The following is a 27102-nucleotide window of genomic DNA, read 5'->3' as shown; positions in this document are numbered from 1 at the left end:
CCCCCCCCGCGACAGTGCGGGTCTGGTGTTGGTGTGGTGCTGAGGTCATCCTGTGGCCCCACGGGACCGTGATTTGGTAGTGTTTGAGAAGTAGTTTCCTAAATCACTAAATTATTAAGTTAGCAGCTGCTGATGATCTCTTGACGTTTATTCTTTTCTTCACCTCCCCTCCCCCCAGTTTGAGTACCAACTACGTGCATAGCAGGACGAATGTAAGGAATATCCAGTGTAGTGGGCAGACGTGCGAGCAAATAATTGTGATTGGAAGTATGGTATATCAAGGTGTACGGAGGGAAAGAATGGGTGACTTTACCAAGTCAGGTTAAGAGTTTTAAACTCTTAATAAATAAGCTTTTTCCAGTACAAAGATAGGGATGGGATGGCAAATCCAGATCCAAACATAGAAAACATGCAGCACAAGGACAAATAATGTGCATTGAGAAGACTGAGTAGTAACTCTAGGTCTTAAAGTTCAAGCCTAGGTTGCTGAAAAAGATGAGAGACTGGAAAAGAAAACAAGGGCCAGATCATGAACTGGTGAGACAATGAGTAGAGGACGAACCCTGGACAGATTTACAATTTAAGTTATTCTTCTGTTGATGGAAGAACGGATGGCCTGGGGGGAGGAGTAGGACAAGCAGAGAGCTTGTAGACAAGGTGCTGTTGCAATCAAGAGAAAGGATAAAGACCCTATGTGAGTGTGAGTGAGCATCCATAGGAGGTGGATTCTTAAAATATTCAGAAGGCCTGATCAACTGATAACTGGTTGCTGGGGCAGCTGCTGGGTAAAAGAATGGAAGTGACAGTGGTGATGCCTTGTTTTGCTTTGCAGAGGAGCAGGGTAAAGGTCTCTTACCGATTGAGATAAGGAAGGGTTGGGATAGATGGAGGAGGGGTAACTCTTGTTTGCAGAAAAAAAATGTGTTCAGTTTTTGGAGTTCAGTTTTTGGACCCGGTAGGTTTGAATTAGGAGTAATACTGTTAATGGGTCTAGAGCGCTGAAGAGGAGCTCTGCAAAAGTTAGAAACAACATTACTTACATTACTGCATTCAGGAAGATGCAGTGTCACTTCATTGAGCCCAGTTTCAAAACCACTTCTCCTTTCTTCTTACCTTTACTTGGGAAAATTACTGAAATATTGCATTAAAAATCCCCCTATGGGCTGAGTGTGTTGGCTCACACCTGTAATTCCAGCACTTTGGGAGGCCGAGGCAGGAGGATTGCTTGAGCCCAGGAGTTTGAGACCAGCCTGAGCAACATAGTGAAACCTTGTCTCTACAAAAAAAATTTAAAAATTAGCTGAGTGTGGTAGCACATGCCTGTCGTCTCAGCTACTCAGGAGGCTGAGCGGAAGATGGTCTGAGCCCAGAAGGTCAAGGCTTCTGTGGCATGATTGTGCCATGCCACACTGCTCTCCAGCCTGGGCTAGAGTGAGATTCCGACTCAAAAAAAAAAAAAAAAATGAAACTAATGTAAGTTTAGGTGAATTTTAGGGATGCTGCAGGCATTCAATAATACATTAGAAACACCCATACTGTAAACATGTTCTGGCATAATTGTCATATCAAGCTGTTAACCGTAGTATAAAGTATCTGAAGGAACAGTACATTTGAAAATCTCAAGATAGGAGTTTGACTCTGCTACTTGACAATTGTAGCAAGTCTTTAAGTCCTTAGGCAAATCTTTAAGCCCAAATCTTTAAGTCTCATTGTTGAGACTATTTCTTTGAACAATGCATATCTCACAAATTTACTGTTAAAACAAAATGTAGTACAAATGTTAAAGTATTTTGGATCTTACAGATAATTCTAGTGCTAATAAGTAAGAATAAAACATGAACTTTGAGTTTTGTTTTTGTTTTTGGTTTTTTTTTTTTAACCAATGGTGACAAATTGCTATGAACCAACTGCTTTTTTATCTGGCCCAAATATACAAAGGAGGTTTTGTTGTTGCTACTAGATGTGTAGTTAATGTACATTCATATGATATTTTTATAAATTGGTATATATGAGCATGCATATGATAATTATGTACGTTATATACCCATGAATATATTTAAGTGTTTTTATATGTGTATACCTTTCAAAAGAGAAATACTGAAGTCACCAATCTAATGGAAAAAAATTCATCTACTTTAGAGATAGACATTGGACAAAACCTCACAAAACCATATTTTTCACTATGTGTTTCTAATTAAATATGATGAAAGTGACAGAAGGGTCACAGGAATGCTCACCTTAATGCATCAGATAAACACGTAACTGCATATAAATTCTATAGGGACTGCATTATTCTATAGGGACAAGAATAATGCTTCTAATTCAAAATTCACATGACTGCAGTAGATTTATCATTCATTCTAAAACATGATTCTGACTAAAACATACCTACCTTGTATTTTCCCCAAACACATATATTAGTTATGAGTAACAGTGAACATAAAAATTGTGATTACTAAAATTTCCTTTAGTTTTTACCAACATACTATATTTGTTGATATATAAGATTTGATCATAAATAATAAAAAGAAGACTGGGTGTGGTGGCTCATCAAGCCTTTAATCCCACACTTTGGGAGGCTGAGGTGAGAGGATTGCCTGAGCCCACTGGTTCGAGAACAGCCTGAGCAACTTGGCGAGACCTCATCTCTACAATAAATCAAAAAATTAGCAGGGCATGGTGGCACATGCCTGTAGTTCCAGCTACCTGGAAGGCTGAAGCAGAAGGATTGCCTGAGCCCAGCAGGTTAGTGTTAAGGGTGGCCGTGAGCATGCTATTGCACTCCAGCCTGGGCGATGGAGTGAGACTCCAACTCAAAAAATAATAATAAAAAGAAAATTCACAAGTCAAAACAGGATTCTTTAGGTCCTTTGAGTTGCCCAGGCAGCAATTTTAGGAATGCTCATGAGTTCTACTGGATATTAGTCCTAATTAATATGTGGTTACAATTATGCCCTTTCATCCAAGTACCTCAAAGAGCTTTTATAGTATTAATTTGTTATTTTGTATAATATCTCTGAGAGATGGTAGGTAGAAAGTTATTATTATCTCTATTTTACAGTCAGAAAAACTAGGGCATAGAGAGGTTAAGTGACTTTGCTTGGGTCATATGGTGAACAAATAACAAAAAAGGATTCAAGTTAATTATTGTTTCTGGTTCAGCATATTCTCCATTATTTGATTGTTTAATACACTTAAATGTATTTCTCTTCTAGGAAAATTGAGAATAATGTATTTAAATAATCTAGTATCTAAAGGTAAGTGAGAAGATTTCTGTTTTTATTTTTGTCAGGATCTCAGTCTCTTGCCCAGGCTGGAGTGCAATGGCACCATCATGGCTCACTGCAGCCTCAACCTCCTGGGCTCAGGCAGTCCTTCTGTTTCAGCCTCCCAAGTAGCTGGGACTATAGACGTGCCACCACATTCAGCTGTTGTACCCAGGCTGATCTCGAACTCCTGAGATCAAGTAATCCTCCCACCTCAGCCCCCCAAAGTGCTGGGATTATAAACCTGAGACACCTGCCCAGCCAGATTTCTCATTTTTTGTGTGTGTTCAAAAATGGTATTATACAGGAATGTGGAGTAAAAACTAATAATTAGCCTTTGATTTGCAGCTGTAACTATTATTTATAGAGCTTTTGCTATTTGTGGCTTTCTGAAGCCTCTGCTCAAAATGAACTATTCTATTTCTGACTGCTTTATGCTAGGTTAGCATAGCTGTGAGCAACCAAGAAGCAGCTGAGACAGGCTGACTAATGAATTAGAGGTTGTCTTTCACCATGTTTCTACCACTGACTCTTCTTGAAGTCATCCTCCTAGTTTTCCATTCAGCAGATATTTGTGTAACCCACATCCTCAATCCTTGGTCTATGGCCAGCTATTGTCAATGTTTAAATCAAAATATTTTAATTAAAATATCAACATAGATAATATCTCATTTCATGAGTTTGTGATGCTGTACTAGTTACCATGTTGAATTCAGTGCTGGTAAACCTTACCTTTATGGTTCTTAAAAGACTATTAAGCATTAGCGTATTGGTCTCTGGATGGGCATGTATCACCATATGGGAATTTTATTATCATCATCGTCATCATCATCATCATTATTTTGAGTCAGGGGTTTACTCTGTTGCCCAGGCTGGAATGCAGTGGCACAATCATGGCTCACTGCAGCCTTGACCCTGCCTCAGTCTTCCAAGTAGCTGGAACTACAGGCATGTGCCACAACACCCAACTAATTTTTAAAATTTTATTTTATTGTGGAGATGAGATCTTGCTAAGTTGCCCAAGTTGGTCTCTAACTTCTGGGGTTAGGCAATCCCCTCGCTTTGGCCTCCCAAAGCTCTGGAATTACAGGCATGAGCACCCAGCCACATTAGCTTATTTTTAAAGCTTAAAACTATAATTCTTGTGTTTCTGGCTGTGTCTTTGCCAGTTTAAAGACAGACACTTTGTTCTGTTCATCTTTATGTTCTTTATGGTGTCCAACATAAGTACTCAGAAAATATTTTGGGGGTGAATAAAAAGTATATTATGATGTTTATTTGAATTAGGGAGGGAGGAACCCCACACAGTCGCCTCAGAAACTTTTGGAGGGTTGTGCTCATTTTCTGCACATTCAGATAAAGATCGTTTTGTTTTACATTTTAAATGTGTGGAACCATTGTTTCAGTTTCTGACTTCATTTTATTGACATCATGTCTTGGAGGGGAAGGTTTGAGTAGGTACTAGAGATCACAGTCACCTGTAAGATACCATTCTGGATGTGTCTGGGTTTAGATATTCCAGATGAATCACCGAACTGTAATGAGAATGTGTAAAGAAGTGGGGTTGTGACCGTTTAGAACCACATATTTTCATACTTTGACTGTCAGAAAGTTAGAGGACAAGACTACTATCTTAATGGTTCCCAAATATGTCTGCTTATCAGAATCACCTGTATAGTTTTAAAGGCAATTCAGAGTTTTGTGTCCCAGTTTAAATGTGGTGGATTAGGAAGTCTTGGTTGAAGCATCTGTAACTATAACACCATCCTAATTCTGAATCAGTCAACTGGTTTTGATAATTTGTTCAGGGTCACACAGAACCCTGACTAGAGCCAGAAACTAACTCAAATCTTTTTTGTCTAAGTTAAATTTCACTGGATTTCTATTGACCTTTTACTGACTATATATGATAGAGTAGGATGAAGAGGTACAGAAAACAGTATCAGTTACTTTTATTACTTTTTAAAAACTATATTCTGTTACATGGCCTCCCTAAGTGCTGGCTTGGCATGGTGACTCATACCTGTAATCCCAGCACTTTGAGAGGCCAATACATGGGGATCACTTGAGACCAGGAGTTCAAGACCAACCTGGACAACATAGTGAGACCTCCATCTCTACAAAAAAAATTTAAAAATTAGCAGAGTGTGTGGCACATGCTTGTAGTCCCAGCTATTTGGGAGGCTGAGGAGGGAGGATTGTTTGACCCCAGAAGGTCGAGGTTGTTGGGAGCTGTGATTGTGCCACTGCACTCCAGTTATTTGGGCAACAGTGAAATCTCCACTCAAAAAAAAAAAAAAAAAAAAACTGGGCTCGTTGGCTCAGTCTGTAATCCCAGCACTTTAGGGAAGCTGAGGTGAGTGGATTGCCTGAGCCTGCGAGTTCGAGACCAGCCAGGCAACTTGGCAAGACCTCGTCTCTACAACAATGAATAAAAAATTAGCCGGGCATGGTAACACGCACCTGTAGTTCCGACTACTTGGAAGACTGAGATAGAAGGATCACGAAGGAAGGAAGGAAGGAAGGAAGGAAGGAAGGAAGGAAGGAAGGAAGGAAGGAAGGAAGGAGAAAAAAAGATTAAGTGAGCTAATATCTGTAAAGTGCTTAGTCTCTGGCATATGGTAAGTACACATAAGTATTAAACAAATGTCTTCGTTGTCTAATTACAGTATTCGCTTTGTCTAGTGCTAAGTTAGGTAACATTTCATTGGATGTCAACATTTTCTCTGAAGAAAAAAATGTATGTAAATAAAAGCAGAATCCTCAGCTTTCATTTATCATGGAAGCCCTGAATTTGTATAGCCAAAAATATTTCTATATTGTTTCTTAATCTTATCTGATATATTAAAAGAAATTTTAATGACATAATTATTAAATAAAATGTTGTATTTATAGCTGTGTAGTGTTGTATATTCTCTTATTCAAGATATAGTTAAGGTGCATAAAATGAGGGTTTTTTTTGTTTGTTTTTTCTTGAGTCAGAGTTTCACTCTGTCGCCCAGGCTGGAGTGCAGTGGCATGCTCACAGCCACCGCAGCCTCAACGTGCTGAGCTCAGATGATCCTTCTGCCTCTGCCTTCCAAGTAGCTGGAACACCTGGCTTGCATGCATGCATATTTATTTATTTATTCATTTATTTATGTATTTTAGAATTGAGGTCTTGCCAAGTTTCCCAGGCTGGCCTCAAACCCCTGGGCTCAGGCAATCCTCTTGCCTTGGCCTCCCAAAGTGCTGGGATTACAGGTGTGAGCCACTGACCCCAGCCAAAATGAGGTATTTTACATTGTCCTCTGAACTAGCTTCAAAGTTGATTCTTATTGTTATGTAATTAAGTATTCATTTTTTGGAAGACATTGTCTGCTTGGATTGATGTTCCAAATTAAATATCTTCCTTGAACAATGTAATAGATATGAGTGTTTCTATTTAATTCCTGCACTTCTCTGCAAGTTTCTTCACAGTCTTTTAATCTTGAAGTTTTTATACTTGTTAATTATAAATAAAATTATGCAGTTTCATTACTAGTTAATGAAGAATTCAATTTAACATTTTAAGATGTCCTGTGATACATTTTGACAAAGTCTGTGAAAATATACCTTTCATAAGCATCTGTCATTACGAAAATTGACATCTGTTTTAGTTTTTGTTGAATTGTGCAAGTTGTATTATTTTCAGAGGGATTACTGCACACTCAGCATCGATTTCTAGTGGTTCCTGTGTTCTTTTAATGTGTATGTGTGTGTACACACAGATACCATCATATCTTCTATAAGAATACTAATTTAGTCCTTAAATATTTTTTAAAAAATGAATTATTCTGTCAGAAATAGATGGATGTGTACTGAGAAAAGGTAAAAGTGGGGATAACCAGACAGGAGGTATTTATAGGGTAAGAAGGGAGGTAGCAGGTAGGGTGGGTGAGACCAGCAGGTACAGATCAGAGAAACCAGAAGAAGAATCAGATGCCATCAGTGATGAAGCAACCAACTATTGAGTATAGGGTCAACCAAGGAAAGGGAATTAAATTACCATTTACAGAACATTTGCTGTATTTCAGATATTGTACAAGGCACCTTCAGAAGAAGGAGTGACTAGGCAGTGCCCATAAATCTAGGCAGTTTGAGTCTTGAGAGTCTGAGAAAAGACTGTTAACAAGCAGTACACTTGAACAAATTTGATTACTGTCTTTTTTTGTTTTGTTTTTTTCCTTTCTTTTCTTTTTTTGAGAAACCAGGACTTATTGAGAGGGCAGAAAAGCTCCCACAGTGGGAGGGGACCTGAAAGGGTTGCCCTGATTACTGTCTTTTTTAATATACTCATACTATATAGTTTATTATAAGAATCCAACAAAAATGAGATATTGCATGTTGCTTATTACTTATAATTCACAAATTTTGAACCATGCTTATCCCTTCCTTCTTCATTCTTTTTACAATAGAATGTCATCATTCAATCTTTATTATAGGTCTTGGCTCCTCCTGTCTAGTTGAGGACCTTGTTCCATCAATTATTCTCTTTACTTCAACCTTTCATTCTTTACTTGTTCCTTGCCATTAGCATTCTCATTTGTTTAAGGTGTCTTCCTCATGCATATCCCCCCTCTAGCTTCTACTCAAATTCTCCTTTCTGTCAAAATTTTTTAGAGAATTTTCTATGCTTGCTATCTCTCTTACTCCTCAATCATTTATCATCAGGCTTTCACCACCACCCCCCCCCCCCCCCCACTGCTGTGAAACAACTCTTGATACAAAAGTTGCCAACATCATCCCTGCTATGAGATACCTTAATTGTCAATGTTTCAACAGTATTTGCAGCTATTGTCTGTTCCTTCCTTTTGAAACAATGTCCTTTGTTGACTTCTATATTATACTTCACTTTTTGCTTCCTTTCACTACCCTTTGGATACTTCTGTCTTACTTAAATATTGCCTCTCCAAGGAATTCTAATGCTCTTATCATGATAGTCTACTCTGCACATTCTTCTTGGATGATCTTATCTACACCCATGGCTTTACTTTCTACATGTTAATGACTTCTAGCTATGAGCCTGTCTCTGAGCTTGAAACCAATACACTTAATTCCCTATCCGATACCTTGTGGGTGTTTTATGAGCACCCAGCTCAAGCTCAGCATATCCAAATGGAATTGATGATGCCCAAATGCCCAAATCCAGAAATGTAAATGTTTGCTTTGAATTTTCCCTCTACTTCTTCCCCATCCACTCAATCTCCAGGCTCTATTAACCTTCCTCTTTAGTATATCTCAAAATCCCCCATTTCACTCTGTTTCTACTACCACTTCCCTAATCCAAGCCATTATTACCACCTCATTACTCCTCTACTGCAGTATAGGCCCAATGGTTCAGTCTTTTCCTGCTCTAAATTCAGTTTTCACCGTGCAACCATCATGATCTTGGAGGCAAATATGATCTTATAAATTATCTGCCTAAATTGATACTTCCATTAATCTTACATAGTCTGGAATTGCTTGTCTTTCTTACTAGGGAGGGCAAGAACTCTCCATTTTGTATACAGATTGGCTCAATATTGATTTTTTTTAGATGAATGAATTATGGAAATTTTTTAATGAAGGTAAATATCCTCTGTTAATCAAAATGAGCTAGGTTATGCTGCAGTAAGGGAAAACATCAAAATCTCAGTGGCTTAACATCACAGAAGCTTATTGTCTGCTCATGCTACATGTACAGTTTGCTGAGATTCTCTACTCCCCAGTGTTACTGAAGAAGCCAGCGGTTGAAGGCACCAAGTAAATATGTGTTTCCACAATCACTGCAGGTGCAGAGAATCTGGCAAGTATTGCACTAGCCCTTTTTTTTTGTTTTGCTTTTAATTTTAGTTTTGAGTCAGAGTACTCTGTTGCCCAGGTTGGAGTGCAGTGGCACGCTCATGGCCACCTCATCCTTGACCTGCTGACCTCAGGCAATCCTTCTGCCTCAGCCTTCCAAGTAGCTAGGACTACAGGCGTGCGCCACCACACTAATTCTTTTATTGATTGTAGAAGCAAGGTCTCACGCACTAGCTCTTAAAGTGGCATACTTGCATTCATAAAGCATTGACAAAACAAGTCACACATCGTGCCTATTCAAAGCAGGTAACCAAACCACATGCCCAGAAGGAGAGGGAAACATAAGGCATTTGTATACAGCTCAGTGATATCATAACGTCTGTCTTAGTCAAGACTCTTGATTGCATGTGACATAAATACAGCTTAGTCTAGCTAAGGAGTGATAAGAAAATTAGCCCTTCATTTAAAAAGGGAGCAATAAGAGAGCATATCTTTAAAATTTTTTAAATTAAACCACTGAAATTGCAGAAGTGTATCTGGGCCCCGTTGATAATTGGAACTGAGACTCTTTTTTCCCAAATCTTGTTTCTGTTTCTTTCTGTAGATTTGCTTCAGTCTCCTCTACTATGGACTGTCCAGAATGATGGACTGTCCATGTGGCTACTGGTATCTCCTAATCTTCCTAACTCACGGTTGCCACCATACCTGAGAGAGCTAAATGCTTTTTTTGGGTTTGGTTTATCCAGCTTCCTCAGTAAATCTTGTGTTGGGACTCTGCAATGGTTTGGTTGGAGTTGTGTGTCTGGACCAGCCATCTGTGAGCCAGGAAACAGAATCATAGAGTAGAAGCATAGTGCCTGCCACCCATGCTTTAAGAATTGGGACTATAATGGTTAGTCTTATATATCAACTTGGCTAGGCCATGACAACCAACTATTTATCAAATTCTAATCTAGGTGTGACTGCAAAGGCATTTTTTTTTAGAGGTAAACACCTAATCAGTTGACTTTATGTAAAGGAGATTTCACTCAACAATGTAGATGGACTCATCTAATTAGTGGAAAGTCTTATAAGCAAAAAACCTAGGTTTCCTAATGAAGAAGTTCTGAGTTAAATTATAGGGTCAACTCCTGCTGAATGTCCAGCTTGCCCCATGGACCTGTGGATTTTGGACTTGCCAGTCTCCACAGTAGTGTGAACCAATTCATTAAAAATCTATCTATCTATCTATCTATCTATCTATCTATCTATCTATCAATCATCGATCACATTTCTGTTTCTGGAGAACCCTGACTGATACAGGGACCATTCCAGAATATGATAGGATCACTGCTCTGGGAGCCAGATAGCTAGCTACCCCCAACAAAATATCAGTGTCAGGAAGAGAGAAGATACATAGAGCAATGGGGAATCGAAAAAAAAGTAAGAAAGAAAAGTGAGAATAATGAAAAGTACACAACCTGATGCAGTGGCTTATGCCTGTAATCCCAGCACTTTGGGTGGCAGAAGCGAGAGGATTGCCTGAGCTCAGGGGCTTGAGACCAGCCCGAGCAACATGGCAAGACCTTGTATCTACAGTAAATCAAAAAACTAGCCAGGCGTGGTGGCGCATACCTGTGGTTCCAGCTACTTGGAAGGCTGAGGTGGAAGGATCACCTGAGCCCAGCAGGTCGAGGCTACAGGGGGTGGCCATGAGTGTACCACTGCACTGCAGCCTGGGCAACAGAGTGAGACTGACTCAAAAAAAAGAGAAAAGTACACATGGTAAATAATATTAGAATGTGGCTAAGCATAGACTCACATGTGACTAGCCTTAAGTTTCCTAACCTCATCCTAATGCATAATGAGAAATCATAGAATCATAACAAGCATATTAAAATTGTCATCCCTTTCTAATTTAGATTAATTTATTCCTTCATTTTGAATGGCTTTGGCAGCAGATGATATGTTTTCTATAATTCGTATCTTAGCATGTTTTATTTTTTCCTATTTAACAGTTTTGTAGCTGGTGGTTTTATTTTCTGAGTAAATATATTAGTTTTCTATTGGTACTGTCACAAATTATTACAAATTTAGTGGCTTAAAACAAAAACAAATGTATTATTTTATAGCTCTGGAGGTCAAATGTCTAAAATGGGTTGGCAGGACTGTGTTTCTTCTGATGGTTCTATGGGAAAATCCTGTTCTTCACTTCTTCCAGCTTCGAGAGGCTGCTCTCATTCCTTGACTCCTGGCTCTCTTCCATCTTCAAAGCCAGCAATCTCATCACTCTGAACTCTGTTTTTATCATCATTTCGTCCCACTGACTCTGACCCAGCTGCCTCCATCTTATAAGATGTCTTGTGATCCCATTAAGTTTACCTGATGATCCAGGAGAATTTCCCTACCTCAAGATCCTTAACCACATCCGCCAAATCCTTTTGCCTTTGAAGTAATATATTTACAGGTTCTGGGGATTAGGACATGAACATCTTCAGGTGGGGACATTATTTAGCCAATTACAATAAATAATTATCAAACTGATACACAGAAATTTAAAAAAATCAAAAATCCCTCTTTCCAAGGCAAGTATTTTCAGCTTTTAGATTTGTTTCCTCTAGTATTTATCTTCATCCTTCTTAGTAATGGATTTTCACTGTCATTGTGATGCTCCCACCAAACGCTGATGCTCCTGTTTCAGGTGTGACCTCTTCCCTTTAGAGGTTCGGGGTCCAGGGAGCTCTTTGATTGTGTGAATAAGGTGAGCACCAACTCCATGTGGGTATTTTAAAGTGTGGAGTCAAATATTGTTTCAACGCAGCTGGCAAGGTCCATGTGTCAATGGCCTGTCTCCAGTTTGTTCTGATTTCAGAACATCCTATTTTATGATTCATATTCTGTGCATGGAAACAGTCATTGTATTTAATAATAATACCTACATGTAAAAGATAACTTATGTGGTCACAAGACTTTAATGATCCTCTATAGACCAAGCAAATGTGTTTAACCATAACTGTCTGCATCAAATTCACAGCCAGAATGCCCAAGATCAAAAAATTTGCATAATACAAATAATAACAACAAAATGCACACACACATACACATACTCTCTCACACTTCTTGCAGGACTGTGCTTGGGGAAGCTCTGTTGAGTGCCACTGAATGCATCTTTTGCTAAACTACTGCTCCAGTTATTTTTGTTTGGAATATCTATCACAGTAGGGCACAGCTGTTTATTGGATAAGCAGAAAAAGAAAAAAGAAGATATGCTTGCAGTAACTAGAAAGTTTTAAGGTTTTTCAAGTTGTATAAAATGAACCTGAAGAAACGTTTGTGTTTCAGGATGCAAAGTTGGAGCTGAAATGAGATATTAAACCGGTTGCAAAAAGTGTATAGCAGCCATCTCCTGAGGTCAAACCTGGTACCCAGATCTGCAACAAAGCTGCAAGACACAGCTTGTTGGCCTTGTCCCATATTGTCACATAATCTGACCATGTGTGAAATTCCACAGAAGATTCATATTCTCCTAGTTTGGTATTGAGGATTTGCTCATACTCCTTCAGAATCTCATCTTTATAGTCTTTTTTTTTTTTTTGAGTTGGAGTCTCACTCTGTCGCCCAGACTGGAGTGCAGTGGCCGCTCCCGGCCACCGCAGCCTTGACTTGCTGGGCTCCGGCGATCCTTCCGCCTCAGCGTTCCAAGTAGCCGGAATTACAGGCATGTGCTACCACGCCTTGCTGATTTTGATTTATTGTAGACATGAGGTCTCACTGCCCAGGCGGGTCTCGAACCCGTGGGCTCAGGCAATCCACTCACCTCAGCCTCCCAAAGGCGTGATTTATAGTCTTTTAAGAGACACTCACGTGGCTTTCCAACTTGTCACAGGGTTAATGTAGGCCGCCCATCTTCACCCAGGAGGTACCAGGAACACTAAGCTGCGGTGAGTGCTGAGGCGTCAGGTTGAATTTCTAAAGCACAAGCCACCTTTTGAGTAAGAACCACTTCTATTTCATTCATCTATCTGTCTGTCTGTCTATCTATCTATCTATCTATCTATCTATCCATCTATCCATCCATCTATCATCTATCTCTTTATATTTTAGAGATAAGGTCTCACTATGCTGCCCAGACAGGTCTGGAATTCCTGAGATCAAGTGATTCTCTCTCCGCCTCCCAAAGGCTGGGGTTGCAGCGTGACCACTTCCGGGCAAGAGGGATCCGCTGCCTGCCCAGAGCTCCATGAGCCACTGCAGCGCTGCGATGACATCCTGTCGCCGAGAACCAGGGACCAGGAGCCACCCAAGGCACCTGCATCCCAACCTCTGGCTCCTAAGCAGAGCTCACAAGAAAGCCTACTCCAGTGTGTTGGCTTCTTGATTTCACAGACAAAGATTTGGTTCTGTTATAACGCTCCCCCACCCTAACTTTCCTTATTCTCCCAATTTGATGACATTATTTTTTTAGAAACTAGTAATCGGTATCCCTGTCATTATGATGAGGTAAATATTATTTACTGCAGAGTCAAATAGAGAAGCATGGTTGAATTTTCTTGTCTTTAGAGTTTTTCAGGCTTTGCATATTTACCTTGTTTCATTTATATAATGTCTATCCAGATGTTCTTAATACTTTCCAAATATTTTATCATATTATCTATGTCTCCCTTTTCCTGGAACCCTTCCTACTGGAGCCTTCTGTCCTCCTGATCTCTTGCCCGGTTATTCTCCAGGTCTACAGCAGAGAATCATGCTGTGATTCTCTTCCCTGCTTTCTTGGACAACTTGCATTAAAAGGGAGAAGCAGGAGAGTGAGTAGAAAAGGTGACAACTTTTCTGAAAGTTAGATTTCTTACATATTGGACTGACTATTGTCTAAATGTTCTACAGTGATGGGAAAGATTTAAAAACTTAATCAGGCTGAACATAGTGGCTCACACAGGTGCTAGGAGTCTGAAACCAGCCTGGGCAACATTGTGAGATCTCATTTCTACCATAAAATAAAATAAAATAAAATAAAATAAATAAAATAAAATAAAATAATATAAAATAGAAGTGAGCTATGTATAGCCGGGCCTGGTGGCACACAGTAATCCCAGCTACTCAGGAGGCTGATGCAGAAGGATCACCTGAGTCCTGGAGGTGTAGGCTGTGGTGAGCTGTGATTATGTCACTGCATTCCAGCCTGAGTGACAGAGTGAGACCCCCAACTCAAAAAGCAAATAAATAAATGCACAAAAAGTTGACTTAACCATCAGACTCATAAGTCAGGCTTGATTTTGGTATAAAATGAATCCTGACTCAGTATTTCTGATAACCAATTAATATCAGAATAAGTATTGGTTATTTTTAATTAATTTTATAATAACTTTTTCAGTTACAAGCCCTAAGTCTTTTATATAGTGAATAAAAGGATTGTTGAAAGCATTTGTTTATACTCCAAATCTGAATGCTTTCTGAAGAGTTGGTAGATCCCTTATCAGTATTTTTTGAGAATTAGCACATTACTATGAAAATTCTATAAATGCTATTCTAGAAAATGTAAAATTTTAGTTAGACCGTCAGTATGTATAAAATGTAAATTAAGTTGCATTAGCCTGTTTCCCTGCTTTTTACTTAGAAGAAATCACAGTCCCACAAATCATTCTGTAAATATTTGTTGGGTTCTTACTATAATCAAGACAGTAAATCTCCCAAAACTTCTTATCTTTGCCACACTCTTTTCCTCTTTTTGTTTTCTTTTTTCTTTTCTTTTTTTTCTGAGTTGGGAGTCTCACTCTGTGGCCCAGACTGGAGTGCAGTGGCTGCTCCCAGCCACCACAGCCTCGCCTGCTGGGCACCGGTGATCCTTCCGCCTCAGCCTTCCAAGTAGCTGGAACTACAGGTGTGCTTTACCACGCCCGGCTAATTTTTAATTTATTGTAGAGATGAGGTCTCGCCAAGTTGCCCGGGTGGGTCTCAAACCTGCGGGCTCAGGCAATCCACTCACCTCAGCCTCCCAAAGGCGCGGGATTACAGGCTGAGCCACTGAGCCTTGCCCTCTTTTTGTTTTCTAGCCTCTTTTTCTCCAGTCTAAGAACCATCCATCAGACTTTCTCTACCTACTTTTCACTTCCTGCCTCTCAAGCCTACCTCTTCTCTTATCAGTAGTCACTTGCTCAGCATGGGTGCCTTCCCTGTATTCCCAAGAACTTTGTATATGTATCATGGCCATTTAAAAATTCTCTAGGGTGCTGTGTTGAATATTTTATAGTCATTCAAGAAACTATTGGCATGGTGACTCAAGCCTGTAATCCTATCACTTTGGGAGGCAGAGGTGAGAGGATTGCCTGAGCTCAGGGGTTTGAGACCAGCCTGAGCAACATGACAAGACCTCGTCTCTATAATAAATCAAAAATTAGCTGGACATGGTGGCACATGCCTGTGGTTTCAGCTACTTGAAAGGAAGGAGCACCTGAACCCAGCAGGCCAAGGCTACAGTGGCTCTGAGTAGGCTACTGCAAGCCAGCCTGGGCAAGAGTGAGACTCCAACTAAAAAAAAAAAAAGAAACTATTGGTTATTGGAAGATATTAGTACTATAGGCAATTGGCATTTTACTGATGCCTTGTTTCTAAGTTAATTTTTAAAAATTGTATACCTTTATACCCTTATAACAATGGCACCTTTGTTGATTTCAGGATTACTCAGCAGTTTCCTTAATTAAACTTATTTTTCTGGTGGGAAATAAAGGAATCAAGGGAGGGTGAATATACTATGGTCTTTGGATTTGGCCCGAAGGTTATTGAGAATTTCAGTAGAAATGGCATCAGTGCAAAGGAAAGACCAAACACAAAGCAAATGTATTAGTTTTGTATTGCTGCTGTGATGTTACTACAAAGTTATGGCTTAAAACAACAAAAATTTGTTATATTACAGATCTTTATTTAAAGCAGAAGTCCAACATGGATCTTACTTGGCTAAGATCAAAGCGTCAGCAGGGCATATCCTAGAGACTGCTCGATCCCTTTGGCTCTTGGTTGCCTTCCTTTACCTTCAAAGCTAACAACACTAGGCCAAGTCCTTCTCATGCTGCTGTTTCTCTGGTTATCACTTCCAATTTTCTCTTCCACTTTTAAGAATTCTTGTGATTGTACTGGACCCCTCCAGATAATTCAGGATTGCTTCCTTTTTTTCAAAGTCAGCTCATTATCAACCTTAACTCCATTTGCAACCTTAATTCTTCTTTGCTATGTAATCCAACATATTTCATATTCTAGGGATTAGGATATAGACAGACATTTTTGGGGAGGAGGGGATGTTATTCTATCTACCACAATGAGCAAAGAAGATAATTCAGACAATTCCAAGGGGAAAAAATTATGGCATTAAGTAAACACCATAATTTGGAGAAGTAAATGATAGCAAAAAAGCACTGAAGATAATAGAGTACATAATGTTGAGAACACTTAAAATTTTCATAGAATTACAAGGTTGAGAAGAACTTGGATATGTCATGCAATTCTTGACAAAAAGCAAAACACAAAAGCTGATTTGTACTGGAAAAAAATACCAACATTTTAGAAAAAAATACAAATTTTATCACATATCTATGGGAAGACCCAAAATAACGACAGCAGGCAATTTTCTGCAAATCACACTGAAATAAGAAAGTGTATTTTTTTGAAGTTAAATACAAATTACAAAAGGATATCTGTAATTGTACAATTGATGAATTTTGGACTGTAAATTGTTCAGCATGTCATTATCTATGGCTTCTCATAAGTGCTGTACAATGATCTCTTGGATTTTTTTAGTGCTATTTTTATATTATGTCTGGAATCTTCGAATTTGCTCCTAAACCTAGATAGAAAATGTTGGGCACACCCTCATGTGTTTTCACAAATATAGCAACTGGAATGTTATCTGTATCCTACCACTCACCCAGTTCCACCTCCATGCTCAGCAAAAGTCACCAGGGTGGAGTAGATTTATGCAGCAGAGAATAACAGTTTTCTTTTTTCCTTTTGTTCTTGCTATGAGCCATAAACTAATCACTGTCAAAGAGTGAGATTAGTATTCTCTGTTCCTTTTGAATTTACAAGAGGTTTTCAAATGTTAAACCAAAAACTTAACTATATGTCACTGTTTAATACACTAGTATTTTTTATTTGCTAAAATTTTATTAAATTGAAACTTGAAGTATAAATCCCAAATGTCTCTATATTTTTGAAATGGTTATTTAAAAAATACAATCTATTGTTCTCTTTTCTCTATCCTACTTCTGACTCTGTGCTTACATTTTCTCTTTTTTGAGTGCAAAAAATAAAGTTAGAAGTTCCAAAGGAAAAAAAACAGGGACACAATATCTACTTTGCTTTTCAGATAACACCTAAGTAGGACTGTTCTTTAAGTCTCTATAATTATGAGATTTTAAAGTTGTAGGAGACTTTTGAAGTGGTCTTGACCAGATTAATTTCTCAAAAATTGTGTTACCCTGACCCATGGAGGTAAGGCAAAAGGCCCTATAGCCTACCATTCATTTTCCAGTAAAAAGAACTCTGTGATTATGAATGAAACAATAAAAATTGAAGTAGAACATAATTCTAGATATCCTCAAAACCTGGCAATAAGGCAAAAGAAAGATCTAGAGAGCATGCATCACTCACCCATAAGAATTGAAGAAAGGACTTGCTTTGGGGAAAGTTCTCAGCCCACATAATAGAGTTGTACAAAAGACAGAACCAATAGGATGATTGTTGCTCTGGTTGGTACATACATACACACACACCACATATATATATATGGGGGGGAGGCTTATGCGATAATTGAGGCTGAGAAGTCCCAAGTTCCGCAGGCAGAAAGCTGGAAACCCAGGAGTGTCAATGTGTAGTTTCAGTCTGAGCCTGAAGGCCTGAGAACCAGGAGAGCTGATGGTGTAAATTCCTGTCCAAGAGCTTGCAGACTGGAGACTTTAAAAAAAGATGTACTGTAGCATGTTTTCTAGGATGAGTTTGCAAACTTAATTGTCAGACCTCACACACATTTTTTCCCCCCTTTTCAGTTCAAGACTGAAAGAGGAAAAGACTAATGTCTCAGCTCAAGGCAGTCAGGCAGGAGGAGTTCCCTCTTACTTGAGGGAGGTCTGACTTTTGTTCCATTCTGATCATCAGCTGTTTGGATGAGGACCCACCACATTAGAAAGGGAAATTGCTTTACTCAGTCTCCTGATTCAGATGTTAAACTCATCCAAAAACATCCTCACAGACACCCCCAGAATAAAATCTGACCAAATATTTGGGCACTCTGTGGCCTGGTCAAGATGACATATAAAATTAACCATCATAGTCCATGAGTGATCCTCTCACCTTGGCCTCCCAAAGTGCTGAGATTACAGGCATAAATGCACCTATGCCCAGCCTCCACATACTAACTCTTTAAATAAATTAAGATTCCTGTTATATTCTTTCAAGTGCACTTTTCCCCAAGTTAAACATTCCCAGCTTACTTTTCTAATCCTTATATGATTTCATTGCCACATTCTAGTTTTGTCAGTTTGAATTAAACACATTATTCTAAATGCATTCTAACTCCTTTATACTAGAAAAAAGAAATCAACTTTGAGTCTCCACATATTTTCTTTTTATATAAATAAAAATAACTATCTGTTGAGAAAACTGTTTGAAACCATTATTCATGATATTGCTAATCAAACTAGCCTTAATATATTGCAAGCTGTTTCAATCCATATACTTCACATAAATGATTTCCCAAATTCCCTAAGGTTTATACAAGACCTGACAATTAACTTAATGAATTTGCCACCATGGGCTTATGTTGGCAGCACTGTACAAACAATGGGGTAAGGTTTAATAACATTGGTATATCAGTGTCTCACAGCTGTGTTCATGTCAATGTGTGGTGGTGTCTTGCTGAGTGGCGTTTGTTATTGTTGTTGCATGTTTTTGTGTGCCATCATGAGAATGTCAGAGCTTGAACCAGAGCAATGAACAAACATCAAATTTCTTGTTAAACATGGCAAGAGAGGAAGTGAAATAAGGGACATGTTAGTCCAAGTTTATGAGGATAATGCCATGAAGAAAATAGTAGTGTACAAATAGATTAAATGTTTTTCTGAGGGGAGAGAAAGTGTCACTGATGAAGAGAGATCAGGATGGCCAGTAGTGAACAGAACTGTAAAAACATTGCAAAAATTCATCGAATTGTTCATCAGAATTGTCAGCTGACTGTGAGAAGCATAGCAGACCAAATAAACATCAGTAGAGAAAAAATTAGGACAATCTTGGCATGAGAGGTGTGTGTAAAAATGGTCCCGAAGGAGCTCTTGCATCTCGACAATGTACCAGCTCACACAGCACTGTCTATGAGGAAGTTTTTAGTCGGTAAACAAATAACTGTATTGAAACACCTTCGCTACTTACCTGATCTGGCCCCTTTTTTCTTTACCAAAGATAAAGGAAATATTGAAAGGAAGACATTTTAATGACATCCAGGACATCCACGGTAAGATGTCAACAAATGTGATGGCCATTCTAGAAAAAGAGTTCCAAAATTGCTTTGACAGGTGGACAAGGCAATGGCATCAGTGCATAGCTTCCGCAGGGGAGTACTTCAAAGGTGACCATAGTGATATTCAGCAATGAGGTATGTAGCACGTTTTCTAGGATGAGTTCAAGAACTTAATTGTCAGACTTCATATACATATTTCACACATGTATCAACACAACAATCTTGCAATGTATTGTCTTCTTTGAGACTCAAGAGTCAGTGGTGATAACACTGTGTACATAACAACCCTGATTTTGTTAGATATCTCTGTTCATCCCTCTTGTGATTCGGCATAGGTTATACTCAGGACAAATCCTGATTGGATGAAGTCAGCTAAGATGTGTCAACATGGAAGCAATCATCTTGCCAGGAGATTGGTTTAATGGATGGCCTGTGATATAGTTCTGGCCAATTTTATATATAAGAAACTGCTGAAGTTGCTTTTTGAAAAGATTTTCTTATTCTGAAAAAGGAAATTCCAAGAAATGACCGCTTTCCTGTCTCTGGATGTTACATATGGATGTGTTGACAATGTTACTATTAGCTGGAAATGTCAGGGTGAGCATATGGAAAGAACCTGAGACCTTGGTGTCAATCAGTCCTTCCTCCACATTTCCTGCTTTTCCTCTACACTTCCTGTTATGTGAGATGATGAACTCTTATTATTTGTCATGTTGAATCAAGTTTTTCTGCTACTTGCTACCAAAGTTATCTCCATTGATAAATTCTGTCCTTGAACATTTCAAAAACTGAGTTAATTCTCATCTCACAGTTGGTGGGAAGTCTAATCATCTCCCAGTAATTCTTTGAATTCCCTCAGGCTGCCTTCTCCAAATCCAACTCCTGATTCAAACTCCTGAGTACTGTGCTGATCCAGCCGTGGAATATAACTTCTTTTTCTCAATTAAAAACAAACAAACAAATTCCACTCCCATAAAATTTCGTGTGTGTGTGTGTGTGTGTGTGTGTGTGTGTGTGTGTGTGTGTGTGTAATGTGTCAAATTTTTTTGAAGGTTTAGGCTAAGGGAATAGAGTTTACATTACTCCAGTAAAACATCTTAAAATAGATCCTTAAGTATTCTTGTTTTTAAACATCTTCAGCAATTCCCTCTACTGGAATTTTCCACTGGTCATGTTTTATAGTCTGCAGTCTCTGGTTTCATTCTTCAGGCCAATCTCCTTAGGAAGAAGTACTTTATCACAATTCCCACAGTTTAATTTTCAAATTAATTTAGTTTTCCACTTGGCCAAGCATGGTGGCTCACACCTATAATCCCAGTACTTTGGGAGGTCGAGAGGCAAGAGGATTGTTTGAGCCCAGGAGTTTGAGACCAGCCTGGGCAACTTGGTGAGACATTGTCTCTACAATAAATCAGGAAAAATTAGCTGGGCATGGTGACTTACACCTGTAGTCCCAGCACTTTGGGAGACTGAGGCAGGAGGATTTCTTGAGCCCAGGACTTCAGGATCAGCCTGGGAAAAATAGAACTTGTTCCTTTAAAAAAAAAATTTTTTTTTTTAAAGATTAACCAGGCATGGTAGTGGGCACCTGTAGTCCCAGTCACTTGGGAGACTGAGGCAGAAGGGTCACCTGAGGCCAGGAACTTGAGGCTGTGGTAAGCCATGCTCACGCCACTATATTCCAGCCTGGGTGACAGAGAGAGAACCTGACTCAAAAAATAAGATGTTTAGTTTTCCACCTACTTAGGGACTCTGGTTTACTTTTGCATGTTAAAACTCATTGTATGCTCTGCTAAATTAAGAGTCATCTTTAGGCCTTACTTTTCTGGGCTATTGACAGAAATTTTGAAATTCCAGGCTCTCCTTTCTTCTCTCTCTACTTGCCTTTGCAAATGGAAGGAAGTGTCACAGAGAGGAATTTCCCCACGGATGAATTCAACCACTCCACCTTCGAATAATGAAGCCTCTATAGTCATTCTGAATTTTAAAAACATTTTTTGGTGCTACGCAAGAAAGCTAATATAATGAGCAAAATTGTGCTAAAATATTTACAAAGTAAATCTTCTTCAAAACCTTGAATCTTTTTCTGATGCTATAGAGAGAGGTCTACAACATGAACATCCCTCATTCTATCACCAGTTTTTATTTATAAGACTTTTTTTTTTTTTTTGAGTTGGAGTCTCACTCTGCCACACTGCTGGGCTCAGGTGATCTTTCCGCCTCAGCCTTCCAAGTAGCTGGAACTACAGGCACCCACCACCACGCCTGGCTAAGTCTCGCCAAGTTGCCCAGACTGGTCTCAAACCTGTGGGCTCCAGCAATCCTCTCACCTCGGCCTCCCAAAGTGCTGGGATTATAGGCACCTGGCCTGATAAAACTTTTTTTTTTTTTTTAACATCTCAGAAACTTATTGTCTAACTAGCTCTATTAGTCTATTACATATCAAGAAAGTCAAGCCGTGTTGCTGTTTTTGCTTCAGTAGCTTTGGTTGCATTGGGCTGGAATGTGCTCTCTTTCTGGCATTTAGCAGCTTAAGTGATTTTTCAGGGACAGGGTCTATAAACTTTGCCAGTGCTGAATCTATTTTATTTTTATTTTTTGAGTTGGAGTCTCCCTGTCACCCAAGCTGGCCCACTGCAGTCTCGGCCTCTTGGGTTCAGGCAATCCTTCCCCCTCAGCCTCCTAAGTAGCTGGAACTACAGGTGCGTGCTACCAAGCCTAGCTACTCTTTTTATTTTTTGTAAAGATGAGGTCACCCTATGTTGCCCAGGCTGGTCTCAAACTCTTGGTCTCAAGCAATCCTCCCGCCTCAGCCTCCCAAAGTGCTGTGATGACAGGGGTGAGCCACCACCTCCAGCTTCTTTGTCAGTACTGAATTTAATAATACATCTCTAACCAGATGTTCTCTTAGGTTTCTTATGTTCTTTCTGACTGACTCCCAAAGAGGAAGGAATGACAAACATGACAACATTACTCCACAAAAATAACCTCTTTCTTTTCAAAAGTAACCTCTTTCTTCATTCAATTCAATCCTTTACTACTTACTGTCTTCTATATATATCCACTTCCTAGGTACTCTTCTGCATTATGCCCCCTTGAAGTTAGGATATTCATGAAAATACTTTAAACTTCTCTAATTTTGTATCAATATCAAATCTATATAATGCTCTACCAAATTGCCTGCTTAATTTCAATGGGATTCAATACAAAAAAGCTTTAGTTAAGTCAAGGGAGCTGGACTGTTCTTTTTCTTCATAGTTTATTGCTACATTTATAATTAGTTATCCCTGAGAATTAAAATCAGAAACTTTTTTTTACTAGTGTTAGTTGGCCCTGTAAGCCTTTTACAATGTTTTTGTATTAGTATTAAAAGTGATTACAAGCTGGGCTCGGTGGCTCAGCCTGTAATCCTGCGCCTTTGGGAGGCTGAGGTGAGTGGATTGCCTGAGCCTGGGCAACTTGGCGAGACCTCATCTCTACAATAAATTTTAAAAATGAGCTGGGCATGGTAGCGTGCGCCTGTAGTTCCAGCTGCTTGGAAGATTGAGGTGGAAGGATCGCCGGAGCCCAGTAGGTCGAGGCTGCGGTGGCCGGGAGCAGCCACTACACTCCAGTCTGTGTTGACGGAGTGAGACTCCAACTCAAAAAAAAAAAAAAACAACCAAAAACAAAAAAGTGATTACAGATCTTTGACTTGAGTAAAACTAAACAATGAGAACTGTTTTCATTGTGCAGTCTGCTTCTGTGTCTACATCCATAGCACTGATGTTGGAAATTAAACATGTTCCTGGCATAGAATTCAGTAATACCATGCTGGTCCCTCTAAAACTTACTTAGGTGAATTTTTTTATTATTTTATATTTTATTTTATTTTATTTTATATTATTTTGAGTCGGAGTCTCACTCTGTCACCCAGACTGGAGTGCAGTGGTACACTCATGGCCACTGTAGCATCAACTCACTGGGCTCAGGTGTCCCTTCCACTCAGTCTTCCAAGTAGCTGGAACCATGAGTGTGTGCCACAACCCACCAGCCATATTTGTAATTTATTGTAGAGCCAAGGTCATGCCAAGTTACCCAGGATGTTATTGAACCCCTGGGGCAGGCAATCCTCTCACCTTGGTCTCCCAAAGTGCTAGGATTATAGGCCTGAGCCACTGTGCCTGGGCAAGTGACTTTTTAGAATTGTGTCTAACCAAGAAACAATTTAATTTTGTGCTTGGTGTGGTTTGGTTTGAATAATGCCTGCTTACATAAAATAACACCAACCAGAGCTTCTCTTTCAGAATAGTTTCAACCCAGTAAAAATTATAGCATGTGAAGATGATGATGCTACTAACTTGTTGCATTCATTTGCTGGGGTTGCCATCACAAAGTCCCACAAACTGGGTGACTTAAACAACAGAAATTTTTTGTCTCACAGTCCTCGAGCCTAAATGTCCAAGATCAAGGTTTCAACAGGGTTTATGCCTTCTGAGAGCTGTGAGAAAGAATGTGTTCCATGCCTCTCTCTTAGCTCCTGGTGCTTTGTTGGCAATCCTTGGCTTGCAGGTGCACCATCCTAATATCTGCCTTCATCTTCACACAGCATTCTCCCTGGTGTACACATTTGTCCCCCAATCTCCCCCTTTTTTTTTTTTTTTTGAGTTGGAGTCTCACTGTCGCCCAGATTGGAGTGCAGTGGCCGCTCCCGGCCACCGCTGCCTAGACCTGCTGGGCTCCGGCGATCCTTCCACCTCAGTCTTCCAAGTAGCTGGAACTACAGCGCGCGCTACCAAGCCCAGCTAATTTTTTTGATTTATTGTAGAGATGAGGTCTCGCCTGCCCAGGCGGGTCTCGAACCCCGCGGGCTCAGGCAATCCACTCACCTCAGCCTCCCAAAGGCACGGGATTACAGGCTGAGCCACCAAGCCCGGCTCCAATCTCCCCTTTTAACAAAGTCAGCGGTTATATTGGATCAGGGGCCCACCCTACTTAATTATGACTATCTTAATTACATGAATGACCTTATTTCCAAATAAGGTCACATTCTGAAGTACTGGAGGTTAAGACTTCAATATATGAATTGTGGGGAACACAATTCAACCCATAACACTTGTAATCAAAGTTATGTTTTATATTAATGGCTCTTCCATTTCTTTAACAAATATTTACTATCTGTGAGTCATATGTTAAGTACTGAAAAATACAACAATAAATTAGATATAGCCCTTATTTTCAAGAAACTTAAGTTCATTCATTTTTGCCTCTTTATTTACAATCTTTTCACTTCCAAGGAAATGAAATACAAAGGAGACTATACATGTTTAAGGATCATATGGCTGAATGGCTAAAAGCGATAGTAATCAAACATCATCATATAAATTACCTCATTTAATCCTTAAAACAATACTGCAAGGTGAGATTTATTATTATCACTGCTATTTACAGATGAGGAAACTGAGGTGCTGAGAAGCCTAGCAAGTGGCAGACTGGGTATTTAAACCTAAGAGGATCTGGCACCTGAGCTAGATACCACTGTTATAGAATCCCTGTATTTCACATCTACTAATGGGGTGAAGAACTGAAAAAAAAGTCTCCCCTCTATCTTTAAACCAGTGATGCAAAGTAATACCTGTAGTCTAATTTCTTCTCTTCCTCTTTGTTTCTTTTTTGCTCACCAACATTCACATATCTATTGGTTTCTTCCATTAACATTTCTTCTTAAAGAAAAACTTTTTTCCAGTCTAGACAATATAGCAAGACCTCATCTCTACAAAAAATAAAAATTAAAAGGAAATTAGTTGAGTGTGGTGGTGTGCACCAGTAGTTCCAGCTATGTGGGAGACTGAGGCAGGAGGATTGTCTTAGCCCACGAGGTCAAGGTGGTGGCAAGTCTTGATTGTGTCACTGCACTCCAGCCTGGGTGACAGAATGAGATCCTGACTTTAAAAAATAAATAAGTAAATAAAAAAGAAAACCTTTTCTTAGCTCACTTCTTTCCTCCTCTCCCACAGCTCCCACTCCCCACTTGGTCTACTTTCTATCCAGAAACTGAATTTCCTCTACAGAACTTGCCAATAATTCAGGGTTCTCTACTGGGAAGTTGATTGGGAAGTGATTGACTTACTATTTCAAGACAAAGAACAGAAAGCATCTCACCTTCTGGAGGTCAACCTTTTGGAAAGGGGAGGGATGGGGTTAAGGTCTTTCCAGGAAGGAAAACCATCCTATTTTTCAGGCCATATTTATTGACTCCACCATTACTGTCACAAACCTAGCTTATTGACACTGCTGCTTCTCCATTGGTATAGTGACAGTAGATAAGGGTTTTCTGGGTGACCAGGAGTATATATTTTTTTTCCTAAGGGTCTAATGCAAAATGTAACTCAGTAATGGCATCTTGGTGAAGAAAAGTGAGATGTGATTACTGAGGCCAGCTGGTTCTCAGAGATGATAAGTCTCCAACATTAACCTCATAGTAAATTAAACAGGTTCACAGTTATATATTCCAATCTCTCTCTTTTCTAATAAGTGAGAAGATTCTGAGAAAGAAAAAAAAATTTTTGATTATGTAATACATCATGAATAAATTACTGAAAGGATATCTAGACCAAATACACACATATATGAATATATGTAAATATCTTAATATTTATGTATATAATGTTTAAGAACCTTATGGCAGAATAGCTAAAAACACTAGTAATCAAGCATCATCATGTGAATTATCTCATTTAATCCTTTAAACAATACTGTAAGGTAGAAACTATATATATATATATATATATATATATATTACATTTCCAAAGATTTCAATAGGATACTTTTCACTATGAAGAAGCCACAGTTCAAAAATGATTCCACTTTATGGACAAGTCTTGTATTTCCAATCTATCAAATTATGGCAAATGTCATAGTTCTCATGACTTATTACAGAAATGTCTTTTAAAAGTCTAGGTGCAAATTTTCATTGGAAGCACAAATTAAAAGAAAGAAAATCAATTTCAGAGATGTTGAATCATCTGTAGAAAATTTTATGGATAGCCTATTTACTTAACATGTTAGTCAATGTTCCTACATTAGTGTGTCTTGAGTACAGTATTCACTTATTCAACAAACATGTATTGAGTATCTATTTTATTCTAGGTGCTGACCTAAGTGCCAGAATACAAAGTCAAGTAAGTGACAGAGCACATCTTCAAGGAGTCGATTGCCTAATGGGAAAGAGAGGTAAGTAAATAGGCAGTTTCGATGCACTGTGTAAATAATACGGTGAAAATATGCACAGAGAGTAACATAGATGGTGCCTAAACTAGGTTATAAGTTAAGCAGGAAAATTGTCCAGGAGAAGCTACTGCATAATGGGGAGTAACTGTTGATTGAAATGACTTACAGATTGCTAAATTTGATGATTTTATTTTGTCAGTTCCCAAATGTTTCAAGTGATAAGTTCCTCTCTTTTGAAAACTCTAAAAGAAACGCTATTTCTTTTTTTTTTTTTTTGAGTTGGAGTCTCACTGTCGGCCAGACTGGAGTGCAGTGACTGCTCCTGGCCACCGCAGCCTCGACTTG

General features: G+C 39.0%; 1 long non-coding RNA gene across 2 annotated transcripts in view; it reads left to right on the top strand.

Moving 5' to 3' along the window:
- Positions 1-27102, top strand: part of LOC103257209 — a 42388-nt gene that overhangs the window by 616 nt on the left and 14670 nt on the right. For both annotated transcript variants that reach the window (XR_504117.2, XR_002481800.1), the window contains exon 2: positions 26677-26760. This is a non-coding gene — a long non-coding RNA (uncharacterized LOC103257209). The remainder of the gene's footprint in view (positions 1-26676; positions 26761-27102) is intronic.

This window comes from Carlito syrichta, unplaced genomic scaffold (assembly GCF_000164805.1).
Source record: "Carlito syrichta isolate Samal-C Ts95f unplaced genomic scaffold, Tarsius_syrichta-2.0.1 Scaffold301618, whole genome shotgun sequence".
Classification (NCBI taxonomy): domain Eukaryota; kingdom Metazoa; phylum Chordata; class Mammalia; order Primates; family Tarsiidae; genus Carlito; species Carlito syrichta.
This window is presented reverse-complemented; position numbering and strand designations above follow the sequence as displayed.